Source organism: Panthera uncia, chromosome B4 (assembly GCF_023721935.1).
Source record: "Panthera uncia isolate 11264 chromosome B4, Puncia_PCG_1.0, whole genome shotgun sequence".
NCBI classification, from domain to species: Eukaryota; Metazoa; Chordata; class Mammalia; order Carnivora; family Felidae; genus Panthera; species Panthera uncia.
Genome location: NC_064809.1, coordinates 124,536,333 through 124,560,178, shown reverse-complemented (window position 1 = coordinate 124,560,178; position 23,846 = coordinate 124,536,333). Strand labels below are relative to the sequence as shown.

Genomic DNA, 23,846 nt, shown 5'->3' with positions numbered 1-23,846 from the left:
ATAGCGTTTTGACATTGGAAATAACATAGAGTGTGTTCTTTAAAGGATAGCTAATATTAGCTTTAATAGAAGGCTGTAAGAGGTAAGAAAATGGAATGAATGGTTTGCTTATCCTCCTTCACGTTAGTCTAGGAGGATCCTTCCACTCATTCTCATGCATGTGGTTTTTCAGAGAAGGTAGTTTCTTTGCTCATCACATTATAGGTCATTTCCTGGCCTCATATGGTAAGTGAATAAGGAGACAAACAGATTGCTCAGGCTGCTGAGACCAGAAACCTCTCTCAGGAGGTTTTTCAGGCACTAGAAATCAATATCTATTGTCAAGCAGCTTCAAAGCTGATTATCTTGAAATGAATGGTCATGCTTCCTTTTCAGGTCACCATCCTCCTCTTGTTTAAAGGATTGGCTGTAATACATTAGGTTCCTAATTAAGAAAGATGATGCTTGACAAATGAGCTTTTTGAGCAGAATACTAAACCACTGGAAAACTCTTGGAGCAGGTCTTCTGGCATTCACACAGAGAGAACATATGTGGATAGAGTTGGTGCTGCCTTAATTGGTAGTGGTGTAGGGATTATATTTCACTGCTCTGCTGGGAGTAATAAAGACTGACGTTATAATCAGTGTGGCTGTAAAGAAATAGAAACAGAATCTGAGCTGCTCTGCTATTCAACTAGAGCGAGCTGAAAAGGAAATGGATACTGCCTCCGCTGGTTGAAAATACAGACCCTTCACCTAATAATAAAAATACCCTTGGCAGAATGAAACTGGACCCTACATCTAATAATAGTATCTCTGTTGTGAAGCCAACCTCAATTCAAATTCTTTGTCTGTCCTTTACTACCTGGCTAGCCTAAAGCCTATTGCTTAGCCTACCTGATACCTGGCTTCATCATTTATCAAATAAGATTTTGAAAAATATGATAAATAATTTATCACAACTGGCAAAGCTTCTGGCACAGAGAAAGCTTGCAAACAATGTCAGTTTCTTTCTCCCTTCTCTTTCCCTATGTGCTATTCAAAACATCTTTACATCTTCCACAAGTTTCCAAACTGTGGTCTAGATGGACAGGAGAGTTGGGGACTGTGAAACTCCTGATACTATATGTAAAATGTTCTGAGTGTTGTCTTTTCTGGTGAGCATGTCTGTGGTTTTCAGCAGATTACCAAAGGGGTTTTTAACCCAAAAACAAGGTTTAAAACTCACTGGTCCATATATTTCTTTTATGGTCTCATTCCTGCCTCCCTCTGCACCTTCATTACCTGCCATTTTCCTCCTCATTCATTATACTCAAACTACTCTAACGCGCTCTCTGTTCTTTACACATGCCATACTCATTCCTGCCTCAGAGCCTTTTGCTTATTATTCTCTCTGCTCCCTAGATGTGCACATGATAAACTCAGCTCAAATATTACTTCTTGAGATGGTCCTTCCTGATCTCCCACTCTAAAGAGAACCTCTCCCACCCTGTGCCTTTCTATCATATATATAATCAGTCTATGCAGGATATAGACTGCTGCATAGACTGGGTGGCTTAAACAACAGCCATTTATTTCTCACAGTTCTGGAGCTGGGTAAGTCCAAGATCAAGGTGCTGGCTGATTCAGTTTCTGGTGAGAACCCATGGTTTGCTGATGGCTGCCTTCTCACTGTGTCCTCACATGATGAAGAAAGAGTGATCCCTCTTTTCCTCTTGTTATAAAGCTACTAATTCCATCATGAAGGATTCATCCTCATGACCTCATCAAACCTAATTATTTCCCAAAGGCCCCATCTGCAAATATTATCACATTGTGGGTTAAGGCTTCAATATATGAGTTTTAGGGGGACAAAATCCAGACCATACAATATCATTGTGTTTTATTTATCTCAGAGCATTTTTCCTTGCCTTGTTCATTGATCCATTCCCTTACTTATTTTATTTTTACCCAATGTTTCATACGGTATAGAGGAATGTACCCTCCACAAGCATAGGAACTTAGTCTTATTCACTACTGATTCACATCAATTAGAGCAATAATTGGCATGTCAATTGGCATGACAATAGGCATGTCAATTACTGCAAGAATGGATGGATGGATGCTTGGATAGATGCCTGGATGGATGACTTCTGAGTGTACCCTTGTGAGATACGGAAGAAAGCATTTTTCTCCCCATTTTTGCAGATGAAGAAACAAATTTAGACAGATTCAGGGCCTTGGAAAAGGTCTATGCACAGTTATTAAGAGCAGTCTCTGGAGCTGACCACTAGAGTTGAAATCCCAGCTTTACCACTTAAAAACTAGGTAATTTGAGGCAACTTACTTAAGCTCTCTGTTTTTCAGTTTTCTCATTTATGAAATGCTGATAAAAATACTATATTATGGTAACCCTAGAACTGTTCATCAACATTCTGGTTCTCTTCTTTCAGACACATGGTAAGATATCTCTTCCATACCCAGTTGAAGTTAGGTATGGCCATGAATTGTGAATTGAGTAACTGTGTCGTTTCCATATGAGAGTTTTTTTAAAAAAAAATTTTTTTTTAACGTTTATCTATTTTTGAGACAGAGAGAGACAGAGCATGAACGGGGGAGAGGCAGAGAGAGAGGGAGACACAGAAACGGAAGCAGGCTCCAGGCTCTGAGCCATCAGCCCAGAGCCCAACGCAGGGCTCGAACTCATTGACTGCAAGATCGTGACCTGAGCTGAAGTCGGACGCTTAACCGACTGAGCCACCCAGGCGCCCCAATATGAGAGTTTTTAAGAGCCAATGCGTAATCTGTCCTTTTCTTCTCCCTGACATGAAATGTGAAACATTCCAGATGGAGATTTCTCTATTAGCATGAATCCTGGGGTAAACATAGTGTGGAACAAAATTCCCATGGACCTACAACGAACATACATGAGTTAGAAACAAACCACTGAGATTTGTTTGTTATCACAGCATAACTAGTTTACCCTGACCAATATATATACCAAATCACTAAGCTCTTCTGAGGATTAAATGAGTTGATGATGGGCACCTGGGTGGCTCAGTCTGTTGAGCATCTAGACTTTGGTTCAGGTCATGATCTCACAGTTTGTGAGTTCAAGCTCCACATCGGGCTCCATGCTGACAGCTTAGAACCTGGAGCCTGCTTTGGATTGTGCTTCCCTCTCTCTGCCCCTCTCAGCTCATTCTCTCTCTCTCTCTCTCTCTCTCTCTCTCTCTCTCTCTGAAACATAAACTTAAAAAAAAGATGTCTTTGGGGTGCCTGGGTGGCTCACTCAGTTGAGCGTCCGACTTCAGCCCAGGTCATGATCCTGTGCTTTGTGGGTTCAAGCCCTGCGTCGGGCTCTGTGCTAAAGGATCAGAGCCTGAAGCCTGCTTCAGATTCTGTATCTCCCTCTCTTTCTGACCCTCCCTTACTCTGTCTCTCTGTCTCCCAAAAATAAATAAACATTAAAAAAATTTTTTTTACATAAAAAAAACCTTCAAAAAATGAGTTGATGAAAGTATCCTGTGTAGAACGCTGTCTGGCACATGGTAAGCACGACATAAGTGCTTATAATTATTATTACTTAGTTAAGATTAAACCTAGGACTGGAACTCAGGTTTTCTGAGTAGGATTATGACAGGATTTTCACCTACGAAAATGTTACTCTACGATCTACAAAAGAACATTTGAGAAGGAGAAGGGATAAGCAGAAGTCTTATCCCTACCTGCCAGCTGCCTCTGGTCCTAAGAAACCTAGTACTAGGAGAATGGCTTCTCCTGAAGACAAGTTCCTGAGCATTGGCCAGAGCGGGTCACTCTGGCCAATGATTTCAGTTTGGGGAGAAGGGCAGTGACTCGTTTTAATGGATTTTTCCTCCAGCAGAGCATCCATCCTTTCCTCTCCTTCTTTCCTTGTGGCCCAGAGTGAAACTGTGCCTTGAATGGAAATTTCCAAGAAGCACTAATTGCCTGGGATATCCTCAGCAGAACAGACAGTTCAAGGTTTGAAAGGAGAGGAAGGCCACTTCTTGCCAATTTGTTTTGTGAGGAAACTTGGTTTGGTAACAGTTGATGCCTCTGGAAAGCTGGGACAGGCTTGAAAGGAGATGACAGTGTGTGGTCCAGTCTAGTTGGTATGATCTTTCATATAACAAGGAGGAACAGGCACCAAAAATAATAAAGGTTGTGGGTAATAAGAGTGATAACTAACTACTATGGTGTGCTTTTTAAATAAATATGCCAGGCCCTTCTCTGAGTGATTTGTGGACCTTAACCCATTTAATCCCACTGCACTATCAGGGAGTTACAAGTTTTGCCATCCTTCTTGTATAGATGAGAAACTGAGGCACAGAAAAGCTAAGGAGTTTGCCACCAGTCACGAGGTAGAGCCAGGATTCAAATCCAAGCAGTTGGGCTCCAGGGTCCGTGCTTCCAATCACTATGAGTTACTCTCACCTGTCTCATACTTCCATGCCTTTGCATGTGCTGTTTCCTGTGAATTTTTAAAACTTGCATCCAGGACCATCTCACTGTGGAGCTGGCTCTGAGTTCTAATCCCATCCTCCCATTTGAGGGAGGTTTTCTTTCTTTACTTTCTCTTCTGTGAACTCTATGCCTTGATTACAATAAATTTCACATTAAGCCATGAGTGCCTTAGAGACTACATCTTAATAATCTTAGCATCTTTGGTATCTGGCACATTACCTGGCACAAAATAAAAGCTAATTTATTGTTAATGAGTTGACGTGCAAGGATTTGAAAACCATGAGCACATAGAAAACAGTAGAACATAGCAATGGAGAGTATAGACTCTGGAGTCAGACCACTTAGCCTCAAATACCAGCCATCAATTTTCATAACTCACAGGTATGACCATGGGAATGTTTGTGGGTTTTTTTGTGTGTGTGCCTCAGTTTGTGTGTCTATACAATGGGAACAATAACCGTATGAACCTTAATGGGTCACTGCATGGATTAAATGAAATGATGTAGCAAAGAACTTAACCTGGATCCTGGAACGTAATAAGTTAATGAGTGTATGCTTAATAAATGTTAGCTCCTTCTGCCTGAGCATCCTGGTACATGTCACAGTGAAGGTGCATTATAGCCATGCCTATCACTGACTAAAAAGAAAATAGCTCAGATGAACAAGGCTAAATGATGACAACTTGGCAGACTAAGGGGTATAAACCAATCTATCTGTAAAGCCGCTATACTCTAGTAATTTAGTACATGCCCAACAGCAATCAGCACGTGCTTAACATTTTCCATTCAGATGGATGGAGGTTGAGCAGTCAAAAATGGGGAAAAAAGAAATAACCCTGAGAAAATTGATTACACCATTACCAGTTATCTTCCGGGACCATAATAATGTAGCTTTCATTATTTCTTTTATATGCCAGTCTCCTACTGCAAATTGAAAATAGTACATGCAATTCAGATATCTCTGAAAAAGAACCTCGTTTCGAAAAGAAATGGAAACAAAACAATGGTGTAAAAGCACATCCATCCTCATTGGACATGAACTACAATTTATTATACTCAGCATGCAAGCAGAATTTCAGGTGAAGAATATTCAGTATTCAAGTTTACAATATTGACCCAATAAACTAAAAATGGGTCATTGAAATTATTTTAATAGCTGGACTAGAGGTGAAGACAGTCAGTCAAAAAGCACAACATGTGCTAATCTCTGTGTCAAGATTAGTGATAAGATATACACAGCATATGTTTAGGATCGACATGCTAATTGTGTTCATTGGAAAAGGAATGGAAAAAATACCCCTTCCCTTCCTATCTCCTCAAGGAAAAAAGACAGAAATGTTGGAAATTCATCATGTTTTCTGTGAGGTTAGTAGTATGGCTCAATACTGAAGGAAGATTTTTAGCTTAAAAAAATCTTTGAGCCTGCGAACTCTCTTTGAGCCATTACCTTCTCATCTACAGAAAATGCTGCTTCCAGACACAGACTGCCCTCCATATGACCAACTTGGGATATCAAAAATATTGAGAAGCAGTAAAGTGTTGTGTTTAAGGGTTCAGATTTTGGGTCTAGATAGCCTAGGTTCAAATCTTAGTTTTAAAATTGCTATGGGGCCATGGGAAAGTTACTTAGGTTCCTCACTTTATAATGGAGATAATAATAGCGCTTAGATCATGGTACTGTCGTAAGGAATTAGTCAATTAAAATGTTTCTTGCATAATAATCTCACAATAAATTTTAATTATTATGTGTCTAGAATATATTATTCATAAATATCCTCGACAAAAGGAATGAAAAGAAGTATAATAACAATAATAACGCATAGCACTTTCAAATAAACAAACATTTTTAAAAAATTTACGAAAAATAAAGGAGAGCCTGGGTGGCTCAGTCGGTTAAGCATCCGACTTCAGCTCAGGTCATGATCTCATGGTTCCTGAGTTCGAGCCCCACGTTGGGCTCTGTGCTGACAGCTCAGAGCCTGGAGTCTGTTTCAGATTCTGTATCTCCCTCTCTCTGCCCCTCCCCTGCTTGTACTCTGTCTCTCTGTCTCTGTCTCTCTCTCTCTCAAACATAAATAAACATTAAAAAATTAAAAAAATAATAATGCAGAGCACTTTCAATGTTACAGGTTCAGTTTTGAACAGCTTTTGTGTATTAACTCTTTTTTTTTTTTAATTTGAGAAAGACAGAGAAAGCATGCAAGCAGAGAAGAAGGGCAGAGGGAGAGAGAGAAAATTTTAAGCAGGCTCCATGCTAAACATGGAGCCTGACACAGGGCTTGATCCCACTACTCTGGGATCATGACCTTAGCCGAAATCAAGAGTTGGATGCTCAACCGGCTGAGCAACCCAGGCACCCCTGTATATTAACTCTTTTGTCCTCCTAATAGCCTTTGAGATAGTATTACCAGGTAGTGATGAAGCAACTTGTCCAGGGTCACACAGCTAGTGAGTAGCATACCAGGATGTGAACTCTGAGAGTCTGAATTTAGAGCTCCCATTACTTTCCTCACTTCTATCAAGGATTTTTATTTTTTTATTTTTACTTTTTAATATGAAATTTATTGTCAAATTGGTTTCCATACAACACCCAGTCCTCATCCCAACAGGTGCCCTCCTCAATGCCCATCACCCACTTTCCCCTCCCTTCCACCCCCCACCAACCCTCAGTCTATTCTCAGTTCCCATGAGTCTCTTATAGTTTGCCTTCTTCCCTCTCTGTAACTTTTTTCCCTCTTCCCCTCCCCCATAGTCTTCTGTTAAGTTTCTCAGGATGCACATAAGAGTGAAAACATATGGTATCTGTCTTTCTCTGTATGACTTATTTCACTTAGCATAACACTCTCCAGTTCCATCCACGTTGCTACCAAAGGCCATATTTCATTCTTTCTCATTGCCAAGTAGTATTCCATTGTGTATATAAACCACAACTTCTTTATCCATTCATCAGTTGATGGACACTTAGGCTCTTTCCATCATTTGGCTATTGTTGAAAGTGCTGCTATAAACATTGGGGTACAAGGGCCCCTATGCATCAGCACTCCTGTATCCCTTGGGTAAATTCCTAGCAGTGCTATTGCTGGGTCATAGGGTAGACCTAGTTTTAATTTTTTGAGGAACCTCCACACTGATTTCCAGAGCGGCTGCACCAGTTTGCATTCCCACCAACAGTGCAAGAGGGTTCCCGTTTCTCCACATCCTCTCCAGCATCTATAGTCTCCTGATTTGTTCATTTTGGCCACGCTGACCAGCATGAGGTGATATCTCAGTGTGGTTTTGATTTGTAGTTCTCTGATGAGGAGTGACGTTGAGCATCTTTTCATGTGCCTGTTGGCCATCTGGATGTCTTCTTTAGAGAAGTGTCTATTCATGTCTTCTGCCCATTTCTTCACTGGATTATTTCTTTTTCGGGTGTGGAGTTTGGTGAGTTCTTTATAGATTTTGGATACTAGCCCTTTGTCTGATATGTCACTTGCAAATATCTTTTCCCATTCTGTTGGCTGCCTTTTAGTTTTGTGATTGTTTCCTTTGCAGTGCAGAAGCTTTTTATCTTCATGAGGTCCCAATAGTTCATTTTTGCTTTTACTTCCCTTGTCTTTGGAGATGTCTCAATTAAGGAATTGCTGTAGCTGAGGACAGAGAGGTTTTTTCCTGCTTTCTCCTCTAGGGCTTTGATGGTTTCCTGTCTCACATTCAGGTCCTTCATCCATTTTGAGTTTACTTTTGTGAATGGTGTAAGAAAGTGGTCTAGTTTCATTCTTCTGCATGTTGCTGTCCAGCTCTCCCAGCACCATTTGTAGAGACTACCTTTTTTCCATTGAATATTCTTTCCTGCTTTGTCAAAGATTAGTTGGCCATACTTTTGTGGGTCCAATTCTGGAGTCTCTATTCTATTCCATTGGTCTATGTGTCTGTTTTTGTGCCAATACCATGCTGTCTTGATGATTACAGCTTTGTAGTAGAGGCTTAAGTCTGGGATTGTGATGCCTCCAGCTTTGGTCTTCTTCAATATTACTTTGGCTCTTTGGGGTCTTGTGTGGTTCCATACAAATTTTAGAATTGCTTGTTCTAGTTTCGAGAAGAATGCTGGTGCAATTTTGATTGGGATTGCATTGAATGTGTAGATTGCTTTGGGTAGGATCGACATTTTAACAATATTTATTCTTCCAATCCATGAGCACGGAATGTTTTTCCATTTCTTTGCATCTTCTTCAAATTCCTTCATAAGCTTTCTATAGTTTTCAGCATACAGATATTTTACTTCTTTTGTTAGGTGTATTCCTAGGTGTTTTATGATTCTTGGTGCAATTGTGAATGGGATCAGTTTCTTTATTTGTCTTTCTGTTGCTTCGTTATTAGTGTATAAGAATGCAACTGATTTCTGTACATTGATTTTGTATCCTGTGACTTTGCTGAATTCATGTATCAGTTCCAGCAGACTTTTGGTGGAGTCTCTTGGGTTTTCCATGTATAGTATCATGTCATCTGCAAAAAGTGAAAGCTTGACTTCATCTTTGCCAATTTTGATGCCTTTGATTCCCTTTTGTTGTCTGTGATGCTAGAACTTCCAACACTACGTTAAACAACAGCGGTGAGAGTGGACATCCCTGTCGTGTTCCTGATCTCAGGGGGAAAGCTCTCAGTTTTTCCCCATTGAGGATGATATTAGCTGTGGACTTTTCATAAATGGCTTTTATGATGTTTAAGTATGTTCCTTCTATCCTGACTTTCTCGAGGGTTTTTATCAAGAAAGGATGCTGAATTTTGTCAAATGCTTTTTCTGCATTGATTGACAGGATCATATGGGTCTTATCTTCTCTTTTATTAATGTGATGTATCACACTGGTTGATTTGCGAACATTGAACCAGCCCTACAGCCCAGGAATGAACCCCACTTGATCATGGTGAATAATTCTTTTTATATGCTGTTGAATTCCATTTGCGAGTATATTGTTGAGAATTTTTGCATCCATATTCATCAGGGATATTGGCCTGTAGTTCTCTTTTTTTGCTGGGTCTCTGTCTGGTTTGGGAATCAAAGTAATGCTGGCTTCAGAGAATGAGTCTGGAAGTTTTCCTTCCCTTTCTATTTTTTGGAACAGCTTGAGAAGGATAGGTATTATCTCTGCTTTAAATGTCTGGTAGAATTCCCCAGGGAAGCCATCTGGTCCTGGACTCTTACTTGTTGGGAGATTTTTGATAACTGATTCAATTTCTTCGCTGGTTATGGGTCTGTTCAAATTTTCTATTTCTTCCTGTTTGAGTTTTGGAAGTGTGTGGGTGCTTAGCAATTTATCCATTTCTTCCAGGTTGTCCAGTTTGTTGGCATATAATGTTTCATAGTATTCCCTGATAATTGCTTGTATTTCTGAGGGATTGGTTGTAATAATTCCATTTTAATTCATGATTTTATCTATTTGGGTCCTCTTTCCTTTTTTTTTTTTTTTTTTTTTTGGAGAAGCCTGGCTAGAGGTTTATCAATTTTGTCTATTTTTTCAAAAAACCAACTCTTGGTTTCATTGATCTGCTCTACAGTGTTTTTTAGATTCTATATTGTTTATTTCTGCTCTGATCTTTATTATTTCTCTTCTTCTGCTGGGTTTATGGTATCTTTGCTGTTCTGCTTCTATTTCCTTTAGGAGTGCTATTAGATTATGTATTTGGGATTTTTCTTGTTTCTTGAGATAGGCCTGGATTGCAATGTATTTTCCTCTCAGGACTGCCTTCGCTGCATCCCAAAGCATTTAGATTGTTGTATTTTCATTTTCATTTGTTCCATATATTTTTATTTTATTTATTTTTTATTTTTTTAACTTTTATTTATTTTTTTTACAGAGAGAGACAGAGCATGAATGGGGGAGGGTCAGAGAGAGGGAGACACAGAATCCGAAACAGGCTCCAGGCTCTGAGCTGTCAGCACAGAGCCCGACGTGGGGCTCGAACTCACGGACCGCGAGATCATGACCTGAGCTGAAGTCGGATGCTCAACCAACTGAGCCACCCAGGCGCCCCTGTTTCCATATATTTTTAAATTTCTTCTCTAATTGCCTGGTTGACCCATTCATTCTTTGGTAAGGTGTTCTTTAACCTCCATGCTTTTGGAGGTTTTCCAGACTTTTTCCTGTGGTTGATTTCAAGTTTCATAGCACTGTGGTCTGAAAGTGTGCATGGTACGATCTCAATTCTTTGATACTTATGAAGGGCTGTTTTGTGACCCAGTATGTAATCTATCTTGGAGAATGTTCCATGTGCACTTGAGAAGAAAGTATATTCTGTTGCTTTGGGATGCAGAGTTCTAAATATATCTGTCAAGTCCATCTGATCCAATGTGTCATTCAGGGCCCTTGTTTCTTTATTGATCCTGTGTCTAGACGATCAATCCATTGCTGTCAGTGGGGTATTAATGTCCCCTAAAATTACCACATTCTTATCAATAAGGTTGCTTAAGTTTGTGATTAATTGTTTTATATATTTGGGAGTAGAGCTCCCATTTTTGAGCATTAACTCTATCTTCACTTCTTTTGAGCACTATGCCTGAATTTATTCACTATTCACTCAAAATATATTCACTGAGAATCTACTCTGGGCTAAGTACCAACCCACTCTGAGATATATTACTAAAAAATAGAGACACAGAGTCTTTCCCTCACAAATATTTAATATACTTAATATATATTTGTTTCTTTTAGGTTTGTACATGTTCATTTTGTTCATATGGATAATACTATTTCCAGGTCTATAAGTCTTTATGAAGTCTAAACATTTGGTTTTATTTCTTTTACCTTTCCCCTACCAGCTGAAAATATACACATTTGGAACCCTAATGTCTTGAACAATTCAGCACCAGGGACAGCAGACAAAACCTATTAGAATTAGGAACATCCTTCCTCTCAGAATTCATAAAGATTTGATATTTCAGAACACACACACACACACACACACACACACACACACACAAATTAAATATCCAGAAAGATCTTAGGAAGAATCCTAGAAATTACCAAATACAAGTCCCTGGAACAGAGAGGGAAATTTGCATCCACGAGGCCACACATCTGAAGCCAAGAACTAAGTTCCTAGAACTAATCTAGTTATAATTCATCTCAAGTGTATTGGTATCACCAAGCAGAAAAATTGTGTATATATTCAGTGACACGCGTATGGCATGCAGTGACAATTCCTTAAACAGGAATCAAGAAAGAAGTCAGGTACTCTGGTTTTAGCTCCAGAAGAATCCTTATTTAATCAGTTAGGAAGATTCATTTCCTAATATTGTTATTTACTATCTCCTATCCCCTATATCCTTCCTAATATATTTGAATTTGAAAGCATGGGTGGAAACAAGTTTCAAGGTTCATTAGAGGAGAAACAGATCCAAGTTACTACCGACCCTGATTCAGACACTGCATTTCTTTGACATCATTGAGTACATTAGAATTCTTTCCGGCCTATCAGTGTTTATTAGATTTGATGCTACCTAATTCTGACATCCCAGAGGAAGGTGACTCACTCCCAGTAAGCATGTTATCAGTCTCTAAGGACATGTCTAATCTGGATGACATCATCTTGTCTGGAAGATACATTTTAGGTAGATAGTTCTCAGAGCTCATGAAAGGAAAACTTTCCATTTGCGTGCTTCACTAATCCCATTCCATTAAAGCAGCTATGAGAGGCTGAAAGGGAAAAGAATGTGCCTCTGTGAAGGAATACAGAGTTATAGATTTAATCACTGAAGACTACATTTATTATAATAGTCAGTGCAAAGGTCTTCAAGGAGTCTCTATTGATATAAATAAGGATCACCCTAAATCTTTCTCCTCCAAGATGCTTCCAACAATTATTCAAGTACTAGCTATGTAATCATGGAAAGTTACTCAAGTCCTCTGAGTCTCGGTCACCTCTTTTGTATAATGAGGACTGTCTGACTTGTGATTCCTCACTGGGGCACTGTGAGGAATAATGAGATAATTTGCCACCACATGGTATAAAACAGTGGCAGGCAGAAGCAGAGGAAATGGGGCACAGGTGACTTACTCCCCTAAGGGGGCTGAAATACATTTTTTTTATAGAAAAAGCATGAAGGAAATCTCCATAAACACTGGCATAAAGATTTACCTTGTCACTGCCAATGAATTTCTTCAACCGCCCAAATGTTAAAAAGCCATGAGATCTGAAGTCAGAATTGGCCTCAAACCTTGTATCTAGCATAGATTAGCTACTATTCCTCCCCTCTTTCCCATCTTTTGCTTCCTCAGGCTACAAAAACATAATTATTGTGCTGGAATATAGCTAGCTGAGCCAGCTATGCCGATAGAGCATAAAACTCTTGATCTCGGGGTTGTGAGTTCAAGCCTCATGTTGGGTGTAGAGATTATTTAAAAATAAAATCTTTTAAAAAAATTAAAGCAAAAAGAATCAATCTAGTTACCTGGATTAAAAGATGGATAATAATTCAGGGTCTAGCAGTGGTTTGGCTTAAATTCTGACTCTACCAGTCACAAGCTGAGCGACTTTGGGCAAGTATCTAAATCTCTCTGATCCTGTATTTACACATCAGTAAAATGTGGATAGTATCAACAACCATCTTATGAGGATGTTATGACATTGAAAATTTTAATAGGTATAAAGCATTGAGAACAATATCTGACACATAATAGGGGCTCAATAAATGTCACAAGATAGAGAACATGCCAACCAGACATAAAGTAGCTAGGCCCTTTGAGTAGGTACCCCCTTTACTAACTTCCCAGACAGAAGACTAAAGACAGGATTTTTTTTTCTCTTCTGTAGATCTGCTTATTATGAAACCATATCTTATTTTTCATTTACATATTTTTCTTAAGGCCATTTTGTGCAGTTGATAACTGTGATCATCAGTATGGGGGGAGATCTCATCAGAGATATTTTATTCTACATCACAAGGATGTGTGAAGGAGTGAATTCTATGGAAGGAAAGGAAAGGTGGGAGGCGGTGGGAGTGAAGGAGCAAGAGACCCAGGCATTAAAGAAAAGTGAGGAAGAAGGCTTGAAACAAAGCTTTGTCCTCTCCTCCTAACATTTACAAATGCTAACCTCAACCTTGGTTGATTCAGCCAGCTCACCATGCCTTCCTGTTGACATGAGTTCACAGCATAGAAACATAATAGGAATAGCTTGAATGAGCTTGTTTATGATGAGAAGGGGAGAGAGACACAGTAAGGAAGCGTCTAGTTAGGAGAGACAGGAGGTCCAAACGTCCTCAAGCTCTGTGGGACAATTATAGGAATACCATAGGAATATCATTACAGTGGCTGTCTATGGGACTATGATCTGTATGTAGTACAGATGATACCCCCAAACACACACGTGAAAGACACAAGATTTATCAGCATGTCTAGGTTCCCAGCCTCCATATGCTCTACATCACCCCCATTCAAACCCTTTTGTTTTTTTTTTTTACTCTTCAGCAATTAGTTGAGTTTTGGCCTACTATTCCTGTTATTAGGGTTTTATGACACAAGTTCAGAAGAATTGAAAGAATGTGAATGGAGAGACAGGTCTAGAGATCCAAAAGGAAGGAAAAGAGAAAAAAACTATAAAAGCCATAGGGGCTGGGTGTTAGGGTCTGAGGCATTTCATGAGGATGGATTCTGGAGCACCCATGGGGGTGAGACAGAATGGAGAGGAGGATTGAAGGGGATCTTAGAGAGTTGCTCTAGGTTGTAAAATGGACTCCTTTTATTGGTCCTCAAGAGGGCCAAGTATCATTTAAAATTCCTTTAAAATTACTTCTGATTGCTAGATTGGACTTTCAAAAATATGACTTTATTTAGAGATTAACCCACGGTCCAGTAATCAGGGTTATTTACAGGCAAACTTCAGTCTAGAACTTCACTCCCACTCACTAAAGACGTGGGTTGGGACACGCAAGCCCCTTTATTCCATTAAAGGCAAACCACTTTGCTCTTCTAAAGAAAGACTTGTTGGTGGGGGCACCAGGGTGGCTCAGTCAGTTGAGTGTCCAACTTCAGCTCAGGTCATGATCTCACGGTTCATGGGTTCGAGCCCATGTCAGGCTCTGTGCTGACAGCTCAGAGCCTGAAGCCTGCTTCAGATTCTATGTCTCCCTCTCTCTCTGCCCCTCCCCTGCTTGCACTCTGTCTCTCTCCCTCTCAAAAATAAATATACATTCAAAATTTTGAAAAAAAAATTGTTGGTGAAGGCAAGTGAGAAAATATCAGCAAGTTTTATTTAAACTTTGGGAATAACGTTTAAAGGGAATAAAACAAATCCTCAGTCTTTTCTTGAGCAGAAGGAGGAGGCATTTCGCTACCACCTTTAACTCCTAAGGGGAAGAAAAGGCAGTCAATAGATGACCTGTTTAAATTGGATGAGAGTTGACATGATGCTTACATCATCAGGGAAATTAACAACTCGAAGAACAGGAAACGCATATCCCTTGAGACAGATGCAAGAAAAATTGCTCAGAAATGTCTGTGCTGGGGACTCATGGGGAGTGCAGCTAGAACAGAAGCCAGACCTGGGGTTTCCTAGACCAGTGTGTGACAGCCAGGATGGTGAACAGCCTTCCCTGGCACAAGCAGGGCCCAAAAGAATGAAAAAGGATCTGGGGTTACAAATTGTGGTCTGGGATGGTGGACTTAGAGCTGGGCAGAGAGAATCAGAGCTGACTTCCTGAGAGGAGAAGGCTGTGCCTGGCTAGGAAGCAGTCCATCACCCAGCAAACCTTAGCCCCGCACCTGCTAGTCAGATTACATATCAGAATCTCTAGGGACTATCTTTAGAAATGCACATTCCTGCACCTTACCTGTGGAGACCCTGATTAAGAAGATCTCAGATGAGGCCTGGGCATGATTTTTCATTTTCACATAATTCTGGTGAAACTTACTCATATGCCAAAATTTCAGAACTGCCAGTTAAGGCAATCACAACTATTCCCTTTCTAACCAGACCATTAAAGCAATGATTCCACCTGTCACAAACTAGTCAATCAGGGACTTTTTTTTTTTTTGTTTTCATTTCCATTGTAAACTCTTTTCAGGACAAAATGAAGAAAAGTCTCATAATCTCTCCTAAAAGACCATGCAATCTTCTCTTCCTCCTCCCTTCTTCTTCCTCCTCCTCCTTCTGCTGTCTCCCATCCTCCTCCTCCTTCTTTTTAATTTCACACCAAAAACAAAATAGAGCTATAATGTGTACACAACATACATCAAAACATAAATAGGTTTTGCCACATAGCTGTCTTCAAGCAGCTTTTGAGAGACAATCATGTAGACTCAGGAATGCATGAGGGAGTCATGAGTGTTTCAGAAAGAGTACTGAGAGGCGGAAACAAGAAGCAAACATCTCACTCAGTGTTTAGAGATGGTTCCCATTAGGATTTGGGCTATAAAGGACCCATAGCACTCCAAGCTCAATTCAGAGGATTCTAGCAGGATCAGGAAAGGCATGGTGGTGGCTCAGGGGCAATGAGACCAGGGGCTTTGAGGACCCAAGTGGCAAGAGTCAGGAACAGCCAGTGTCCGAAGGTTGGGGCCTTGATGTCAGCTGGCTAATCAAAGACACATCATCTGTGATTGACAGCATAGTGCTTCCCAAATACCAGCCCCTGGACATCAGAAGTAGCCAAGGAACTAGCTTAAAATACAGATTCCCAGGCCTCACCCCATTATGATCCTTGCCACTTCCTGTCTTATTTATGGTAATCATCTGCTCAGTCCATAAACATGTATAAAGTGCCTACTACATGCTCACTAGTCTGCTAACTGCATGACAACAGGAAATGCATCTGATTTGCTCAGCCTCCGTGGCTAGTACAGTGCCTAACTAAAAACAACATCCGTTTATTCAAAAAAATGCATGGAAGTGCTTACTATCTGCCAAGCTGAGCTAGGCACTGGGCCACAATGATTAATAAGTATGCTCGCTATACCAGGTCCAGTGGGGGAGACAGCCCAGCGGTCAATAAGTCACATCAACTTGACAAGTGCTTTAACAATACACATAGATATTTCTTACCTTCTGAATCTACCCCACACAGGAGCCAAGGAGATTATCCTAAAACACAAATCCAGCCATGATACTGCTTGAAGAAAGTCAATAGTTCGCCTACGATTCCTCTTCCCAAAGAAGGTCTGTAGACTCCATGTAGACAGATGTCTAGAAAGGAAGTTTTCATGGTCAAATAACTGTGGAAGACTCTGGGATAAATTAAGTTAAATGAATCAAGTTTATTTTTTTAAGTTTATTTATTTATTTTGAGAGAGAGAGAGAGAGCACACATAAGTGGGGAGGGGCAGAGAGAGAGGGAATCCCAAGCAGGCTCCACACTGACAGCACGGAGCCCAATGCAGGGCTTGAACCCACGAACCATGAGATCATGACCTGAGCCTAAACCAAGAGTCTGACGCTCAGCTGACTAAGCCACCCTGGCGTCCCTGAATCAGATTTTTTAAATAAAGGATTATGATACTAATGAGTCTTCTAAATCTCTAAAAGAGGGGATAAGTAAAAAAAAAGGGGGGGAAGTAATATTCAGCACATTATCATTCTTAGTTGACTGTGGCCCTTTTTGGGCACATCTTAAATAACTGGTGCTTAGAGAACAGACTTTGGGAAATTCTGGCTGGCCACATCATGCCCAACATTCGCATTATGTGTCATAGGGTTCCCCATGACCTCCTACACAAGCCTCTGCTTCCTGCTCTGGTTCTTCCATTTTACTAAAACCAAACTCCCTCTTACTTCTAAGACTTTATGCATGTTGCCTGCCCCCCAACACACACACACACACACACACACACACACACACACACATTCTTCAAGCCCTGGAACATCCTTCAGGGCACACAGAATTTGCCTGAAGACAATACATGTCCTTGAAGAGTCAGCTCAGACATCAGTTCCACCAGAAGTTTCTGCTGTTCAGCTGCTTCTTCTGTATGTCCTCAGAGTCCTCTCTCATGATTCCCACACAGCACTCAGTGTGCTATGTGATCATGGTCCTGCTAGACCATGAGTTTCTGAAGGGAAGGAGTCTTTATAAGGTTTTGTTTCTCTCCTACACCAGAATTTCTCAACCTTGGCACACTGGACATTGGAGCTGGGTAATTCTTTGTTGTGAGAGGCTGTCCTGGACACTGTAGGATGTTTAGCGGCATCCTTTGCCTCTATCCATTAGATGCCAGTAGCCTCGCTGTCACCTTACCCTCTTCCCCCAAGTCACAGGAATCAAAGATGTCTCCAGACATTGTCCGATATTTCCTGGAAGAACAAAACCATCCCTGGCTGAGAACAACTGTTCTATATCTAGTGCAGTGCCTGGCACTCATGAAACAAATATTTACTGAACATGTACCCCTTGTCAGGCCTTTTCCAGACACAGGTAATAATACAACTGTGAATAAAACACTTGCCCCACCTTTAAGCTGCAGGAGTCGAGAAGTAAACGGACATGATTACAAGTGTAATAATAAACATAGTTCTATGATGGCTGAGAAAGACTTGTCTATTTTGTTCATTTTTATACCTCCCAGCTCCTAGGACAGTACCTAGTACATCCTGAGAGCTCAAATAAATATTTGTTGATGAATCCTATTAGCTAAAATTTACAGAGCACTTATTATGTGCCAGAAACTGTTCTAAACATTTTATGTATATTAAATTATTTTAGCTCCATAATGAGCCTATGAGGGTCTATTACTATACTCATTTATAGATAAGCAAACTAAAGCATAGACATTTTAAATCACTTGGCAATGATCATGTAATGAGTGCAAGGGAGGGTCAAGGCTTGAACTCTGGCAAGGTGCCTGGTTCCAGAGTCCAAGCTCAAGTGCCCCACATGTTTTTACCAAGGATGACCAATACTGATGGAAACTTCCTTTGGACAGGCTTAACAACAACACAATCAAGTTATTTCTTTTATCTCATCCTTAGCACCATTTTATTTGAGAAAACTTGAAGCACAGAAAGGTTAAGTAACCTGAATTCTCCCATAAATGGTAAGTGCTTGAGCTGGCTTTTATGCTCTGACTGTGGGACCTGTGCCCTTAACCACTATGCTATACTGCCCTAAATATGGAAGCATAATAAGCATAACTGTTAGATGACTGAGGAATGGTCTACATGCCTTCTGCATCCCCCACACCACTACACAGAGAGCCTAATATATAGATGGTGCCCCATTAATGATTTTTAAATGAGGACAGTAAAGTATAAGGGATGGAATACTTTGTTAGGGATCAGATCTGACTTGTCCTGATTCTGCCTTGGAGTTGCTGTGCGACATTGAAGACTTGACTCCTACACAACCAGGCCCCCACTTAGCTACCTAAAATGGGAGGTTTCAAATTTCCGGAGTTCCCTTCAGCTCTGATGCTGATTCCAGCAGCCATAGTCCTGAGTGAACCCAGAGAGCCCTCTTTCCATCACCGAGGCCAACCAGGTAAAACTCCTCCCCTGACCGTCCTGATTGGTTTGCTCACCTCCTGATGCAGGTGCTGTTTTGGTTGCCTGGTAACATGATGATGGAGATTGCCAGTTCCCAGAGGAGAAATGAATGAATGATCAGAGATATTCACACCAGGAGCAGTGGCCACAGCCAGAGAAGCACATTGTAGATTTCATAACTCCACCTGTCTAGAATGTGCTTTTCATATAATGCTGATACAGCAGCCTCATGGGGAATCTGGAGGTGGCAAAAATCCTTATGCATGGTCCTATCTGCCCATAAGGACGTGACCCTATCACATAAATCATAAGCACAGAAGTGTATTTTAGTATCACTAATAAAAGATCTCCCTCTGCTCTCTTCCATGTAAAAAACTACTGTTTCCTGTGCTCCACCTGCCTTTAAATGTACATCTAGGTTCTGGATTACTGGACAGGTTGTATACAGTAGAACTGATCCCCATGATCACTCTGAAAAACAGGCAGAACTGAAGTTCAGCAGATAGGGAATCCTTCAAAAAACTTAAGAGCAATGCTTCTGAAATAATGTAGATCTGGGTTTAATTCCTGGTTTTGCCACTATAAACTGTGCAACTTTGAGTGAGTTTCTTAGCTCCTCTGAGCCTTAGTTTCTCCATCTGTAAATTGGGGATATTAATCCTATCTCAAAGTGTCATTGAAAGAACTAAGTAAGATATTAGAGGTTGAAGCACCAGACCAGATGCTGGTACATGTGCACACAATTTTTACCATTATTATTGTTACTGTTTAGGGTCACACACCACTTAAATGATAAAGCTGGGGTTTGAATACAGGTCTCTGGTAATGCCAAGGCCAACTTTTGTTATTATTACTTCATTCCTTCCCTGAAAGGAAAAGCCATAAGCATGCATTCTTTCAGCAAATACTTATGAGCCCCTATGTGATGGTGCTGAAAATGATACCTAACTCTTACACAGCAGTTTTTAGATCAAGCTGTGTTTTTGCATGGATCCTCTCACTTAATATGATGGTCATTTCCCTGATGTCTGGATGGAGATCGTTTTGGAGAAGGCAATGGTCTGTCAATGGTAGAAGTTAAACTCTACTCTTTTCTCAGGAGCTCGAAAGCCAGGAGGGGGAGCCCCATCCCCCAGGGCAGTGGAGCCAGCCCAAGGGCATGCTGGTAAAGGGCAATGAATTACCAGCTTAGGTCCCTGATCCTGTATGTATGAGATATGGGATCTTAGCAGGTTCATGTACCACTGTAGGTCTCAGTTTTAATAATCTGTAAAATGGGAATGTGTTTATTATGCTTACTTCTCAGAGTTGTTGGGATAATTCAGTAAGCGGATGACTGCAGAATGCTCAGCCCAGTGCTCCCCATGGCAGCTGCCACAATGATGATGGCGATCACTATGCCATCCAGAGGCCTGCCTGTACTATGGGTACCTGCCAGGGAAGATGGGCCTAGGTGGAATGCCACAGCCAGCTCATAATCTCTAAGGGTCAGAGGAAAGAGAAGAAAGTGAAAGAGGGAGGAGAAAAGGACCACACTTTACTGTCTTTATAGCTGACTTTGAGAAGATAGGGACAGAGGTGGATGCCACACATGGTTGTAAAACCCATGGTCCAATAAAGCAGTTGTAGTCTGGGACAAATAAGATAGAGACCAGTAGTGCTTAAGGCTGGGCTCCACACCTCCGGGGCACACTCCCTCATAACCCAGGGATCAAGGGGTCTGCTCATTGTCTGAGCTCTAAGTGGTAAGATTTATGTGTTTCTTTTTTGGGAAATCTAAGAGTTGATCATTTCAATGCAAATAAAATGGGGAACACTTGAAGAACACTTATTATATACCAGGTACTGCCCTAATTTATATGTTTGAATAGATTTCATCCTCATGCAACTCCCAAAAGTAATTATTATTATTACCCTCCTTGGGTAGATAAGGAACCTAGGCAAACAGCTTGCCCAAAGTCAAAAACTAAGAAGTAGCAGAACAAGGATTCAAACACGGTATAGTTACAGCTTTCATGTTCTCAACAGCTACAGTTATTGCCTTCCCATGTAGTTAAAGGGGAAAAAAAATCCATTCTCAGTGTGGCCTGGCTATTCCTCTGGTGATTGAGCTCGGCTGAAATGACCAGGGTCTGTTTAGAGGCCAACTGATGCAGCGTCATTATTATGTGGGATTTAAGATGGAAGGAAAATGACCTGGAAGGGGTAGGTTCTTTGTTGTGTTCCTGTGCAGACAGAATCCAGACCCACAAAGTGGTAGAAATGGAGCGCAAGGGCGATTTTAATCTAAAAATTAAAAAATAAGAAAAAATAAAAAGTGGGTTTCCGAATTCCATGCTGGTTCTAAGTCAAATGCAACTAATATTGAAGTTATGGTGATGGTCAGGCACTTTCATGTTTAAGCCTCACAACTGTCCTGCAAAGCTAGTTCTATTACCTTATTTTATAGCGGAAGCACCCGAAGCTTGGAGAAGTAAAGAGGCCAGTCCAAGACCTCACAGCCAGACAGGAAGCTGGGGATGTAGGACTCAAAATCAGCTCAGCAGTGCTCGACATTGACTACACAATGATGTCACCTGGGATGCTGACAAAATATATACCTACTAGTGAGAATATATGCCAAAATATATACCAGCAGTGAGAACCACTGCCTCGGTGTTTTCATTGCCCACTCCAGTGGACCTAGTACTCTCTCTGCCCTACTACAGCTGCTTCCCAGGGAGTTGTGGTGAGGGCAAATGTATTAGAACACTACCTTGAAAGTGACTTGATCAGCTAAAACCTTCAAGCACCCTTAATTGCAAAGGAACACCCACTGACATCTGCCTCCCCTTAAGGGGTACTCCAAGGATTTGGAAACTTATTTTTCTGGTTACCATGACAATTTTTTGCAACGTCAGCAAAAATGTTCTGTGCTCCAAACAAGCAACCATAAAACCACTCAAAATCTTTAGCTCAGAATCCACCTCAGCTCCAGACCATGCCATGCCCCTTCTGAGCATTTACCTAGGGATTCTAGAAAAGAACTGTAGATGTTACAGCATTCTAAGCACTCCCCTCATTTTACTAGGTAGGGCTCAGAGATGAACTGAATTGCCTCATGTCAGGAAGTAGATTAATATTTTCAGCTTTTCTTTTATTCTATACCCCACCTCCTCATCTTTCTAAGATGTTTTTTAATCCAAAGATGAAATTTATGAAACAAAAAAGTTCTCTCACTTTTACTTTTTTTTAAATTTCTTATAAGTCAAATTTATTTTTTTAATGCTTTTTAATTAATTTATTTAAAAATAAAAATTGTATCTATTTAAGGCATAGAACACGATTATTTGCATATACATAGTGAAATGATTACTACATCAACCCTTTTTGGATAGATTCCAGAGCCCTTTTATTCTTGCACATGTGTCTTAACCCTCGCAGGCTAATTTGCCCTTGTACCCCCTAATCAATCTTTAATTATAGCAATTCATCTTTGTGCAGATTTTAGGCTCCCTGATAGGTAGAGAGGAGGAAATATTGCAAGATCTTTCTTGTGAGCTTAAAACTCTTGCCATGGATGGATAACAAAATTAACTTTGCCCTTGTTGGCAACTGTGAAACTTTCCTGACTCAGGACCTAGGTTCCCACAGCAGCTCTGTCATTCACCAGCTGTGTTATGTGACACGAAGCTGTGCGTGTTAAAAGCAAATATGGCGTTCGTTGTCAGACAGAATTTTGAGTTCCCACCTCAACTATGTATCATCTAAGTGACTTTGTACAAGTCTGTTTCTTTCCCTATGAAATGGGAATAACATCTCTTTTTAAAAAAAATTTTTTTTTAATATTTATTTATTTTTGAGAGAGACAGAGAGACAGCACGAGAGGCAGAGGGGCAGAGAGAGGAGGAGACACAGAATCTGAAGCAGGCTCCAGGCTCTGAGCTGTCAGCACAGAGCCCGATGTGGGGCTTGAACTCAGAGAGTGCAAGATCATGACCTGAGCTGAAGTCAGCGGCTTAACCAACTGAGCCACCCAGGCGCCCCGGGAATAACATCTCTTTAACAATGTAGGCCCGTGGGTATGAAAAGCATTTAGCACAGTGCCTGGTCACAAAAAGTATTCAATAAATGATAGCTACTATTACTCTAATCCATGAATACTATCTAATCTGCCTACCTCACAGGAGGGTATATGAAATGAGGGACTTTGCAAACTATAGAATTTACATAAAAAGGACTTATTGCTACAGTTGTTTTGTTATTATAAGAACTTGCTCATCTTTTTTTAGATAAGAATAGCAGATCTGAGTTCTTCTTATCACAAATAAATATATTTTTTAGCCTCCACCACCACCACTCTGTGGGTTTGGATTTCTTACTGAGTTGTAAGACAACGTGTACACCTGTCACTGTGGGTGCATCCATATGCATGCAAATTCCTGAGCTGAATTGTTCCCCAGGGAAAAGATCCTATGACAATATATTTCTTTCCTTCCTGGACCCATTGGGAGGATTCTTGGTTAAAAGCAAGAGAAACAATGTAGGCTATTTAACACAAGAAGGGAATTTAGCAGAGATGGACGATTCACAAAATAAAATTAGATGGGGGACAGGGATGGCATGAAGGAGCAAGTTTGCGAAATGGGCAGAAATCAAAGGAATCTAGAGGTGTGCCAACAAGATTCAGGACTAAACAGCAATCACTGGTCCAGCCTCCTTAGGCGGTGGCTGCTGCTGCTGCTGCTGCTGCTGCTGCTGCTGCCATCATTAGTCTGATCAATCTCGTGGTCAATCTCTCTCCATCCTTATCACCTTCTGGAGAGACAAAGTCCCAGGAGTGAAGATCTAACTGGCCCAACTCAGGTGACATCCCTCCCTCAAGTATTTTTGGGGACTAGGAGTTAGCAAGTTGTTGAAGGATCTGGCCCTGGGAATTTCCAGGTCTCCCCACCGTGAAAAACTCCCCCC

At 40.7% G+C, this 23,846-nt stretch overlaps 1 long non-coding RNA gene across 2 annotated transcripts in view; it reads right to left on the bottom strand.

The window, feature by feature from the left end:
• Window positions 1-23,846, bottom strand: part of LOC125920343 (uncharacterized) — a 95,959-nt gene that overhangs the window by 68,953 nt on the left and 3,160 nt on the right. For both annotated transcript variants that reach the window (XR_007457028.1, XR_007457027.1), the window contains exon 2: window positions 16,464-16,604. This is a non-coding gene — a long non-coding RNA (uncharacterized LOC125920343). The remainder of the gene's footprint in view (window positions 1-16,463; window positions 16,605-23,846) is intronic.